Consider the following 2,637-nt stretch of genomic DNA (forward strand, 5'->3'; position numbering starts at 1 on the left):
TTTTTTTTTTTTTTTTTTTAATGAGGTTAGCAGCTCGTGCCGTCCTGGCCTGAATTCGAGACCCATCTGGATGCAAGGCCCATGCTCAATATCTAGAGTCTGTATGTGGTAAACATTAAATCTGTTACCATTCTCCACACACAATCTAATTAGTCAAAGGCCATCTTCAGCTTGTCATCCCCCAAGTGCAGTGCTGGTGAAGCCATCAGGAGAGAGGGGGGAGGGCCAGACCCTTGTGCTTTGCTCCCCCGGCCCCTCATCCGCCTGTGCCTGCCCCCTCCATGCCTGCTGCACCAGCTGCTGCAGCCTCCCCACCCCCTATACTTTCCCCTGCAGCCTGCCCCCTTGCCCTTCTTTGCACTGGTCCATGAGCCTTGCTGCCTGTTCTTGCCCCCACCCCCTGCCCTTTACCATCTGCTGTACCTCTGCTCCAGCTCTGGGGCAGTCAGCAGCAGTGGCCCCAGCCCCAGTCCTTCCAGGTAGAAGCAGTGGCAGCTCCCACTTGGGCTGGGTGGGTCCAGGCTGGCAGGACCAGGAGCAGAAGGTAAGGGAGGAAGGGGGCAGGTGCTGGGGGGTGGGCTACAGGTTCCCCTTCCACCACCAGCCTGTGGTCTCCCCTGTGCTCACCTGGCTGTGAGCCTCCTTCCCCATTAATGAGATGTTCTGGTCTGTGGCTGGCAGTGGCTCAGATCTGACTTCAGCCCAGCACTTTGGCCAAAGCCAGAGCTGAGCCACAGCCTGCCCCAGGTCCAGTACCTGAATTGTAGATCAGGTCCTTTTATTTTATTCCCTTTACTCCAAGAGGCTTGTTTTGGATTTGAGTAAGCACAGTGTTTGAATGAAACAGCTAGTAGAGTTAGGTTTGAGCCAACTAACTGAATAACTTTAGAATGACAGTACTTGATTGTTATTAGACAGGTAGTTGGTAGTTGAGAAGGAAATTTACTGAGCGTTTTCTCCTCTCCCCCCACCCCCCAATAAATACTTGTTAAAAGTTAACTACTGAAATTGTAGAGAGTCTGGAAAAAATGCTGAAATGAGTTTCCATTGCGTGGCTGGTTGTTTTGGTAACCTCTTATCTTCAGGATTTTTTTTTATCTCCTTGGGATAGCCTGAAGTAGTAGTCACTTCCCAGAAAGGCACAAGATTTACAGTAATGATATTTAATTTTAGTTTTGTATTTTGGTTGATTCATTTTTAGATGGTGTGACATCAGCCAACTTGCGTCATTTTTTGGTGAGACATACTTTTCCCTGCCAGTACTTATCAGTCATCCTGCTTTCTAGAACAGCCAGGAGAATTACTGATTTAGGACTACACTTGACTTGTCAGTGAATTTAAGTTTTATAACACAAGATTCTTTTTCCCTGCTACTGGAATACCAACCACAAACCTGCAACCGAAACTCAAGGGTGGTATTTTTTTAAATTGGATTAGCTGGCCCAAAAGGAAGATGCCTGTTGAGTAGTGTTAGTTTACATCCGTACTATAGACAAGGCTTATTAACAATCAACAGAGCCTAAAGCTCAAGTGCTATTAGTCCTTTAGGTCCACAGTTGTATTGAGATGCCTCTTAAGCAACAGATTCCTGAAGAAAAGCCCACCCCTAAAAACAGTAGCTTTCCTAAGGGTTGACAGATTCTAGAAACTGTTTTTGCATGAATTCACAATAAATCTCTGGCCCTTGCTATGCTTCAAATAGTTTTAATTGTTTAACATATACATTGTCCAGTGTTACACTTACGCTAGCATTTGTGACAGCTTGGGAGAGCACGGTGAAGTGCAGTATTCAGAAGTTTCTCTGCCCCCCCCCCATTGTCTCAGAAAAGGAGTCAATCAAACCCTTGTGAACCAGACCTATTTGGATAGAGGTGCACTGATATATCAGTCCATATTGCATTGGCACTGATTAAAGGAAAATTGACATTATCAGCAATTGGCTTTTTTGGCTGATGTGGCCAATAAATGCCACACACATGTATGTGGCCAGAAACACAGCCTGGCAGCTTGGAGAGCAGTGTCTTGCTGGTAAGTCTGTGGGAGGGGAAGAGGTGGCTGCGGGGGTGGGGCAGCTCCTGCTACTGCACTCACCTCAGGGGGAGGCATGGGGTGTGTGCCCCCCCCCCCCAATCCGTGTGTGGAGCAAGGGTGGGCTGCTGCTGCATGCTGTGGGCCAGTGCCAGGCTCTTCTTGGTGAGGGTGGGATGTGGGCCAGGGCTGTGCTTGGGGTGCCACTGTGAACTTGGGGCCAGGCTCTTCCCAGTTGGGGGTGGGGGGCGGTGAGGAGGGATGGACAGACACTGGGCTGGGGCTGTGCTTGGGATAGGCAGCAGCAGCACTGGGAGGGGGTGCTATGGAAAATTTTAGGGTGGCTGTAACTGCCACCCTAAAATTTTCCATAGGTAGCAGCAGCACTGGGAAGGGGCACTATGGAAAATTTTAGGGTGGCAGTTACAGCCACCCTAAAATTTTCCATAGCACCCCCTCCCAGTGCTGCTGCTGCCTATCCCAAGCACAGCCCCAGCCCAGTGTCTGTCCATCCCTCCTCACCGCCCCCCACCCCCAACTGGGAAGAGCCTGGCCCCAAGTTCACAGTGGCACCCCAAGCACAGCCCTGGCCCACATCCCACCCTCACC

At 50.0% G+C, this 2,637-nt stretch overlaps 1 protein-coding gene across 3 annotated transcripts in view; it reads left to right on the forward strand.

Moving 5' to 3' along the window:
- Positions 1-2,637, forward strand: part of ACSL4 (acyl-CoA synthetase long-chain family member 4) — an 83,113-nt gene that overhangs the window by 651 nt on the left and 79,825 nt on the right. The gene's annotated exons all lie outside the window — the stretch shown is intronic.

The sequence above is a fragment of the Gavialis gangeticus genome, unplaced genomic scaffold (assembly GCF_001723915.1).
Source record: "Gavialis gangeticus isolate Ggan-Ray unplaced genomic scaffold, GavGan_comp1, whole genome shotgun sequence".
Lineage (NCBI taxonomy): Eukaryota > Metazoa > Chordata > Crocodylia > Gavialidae > Gavialis > Gavialis gangeticus.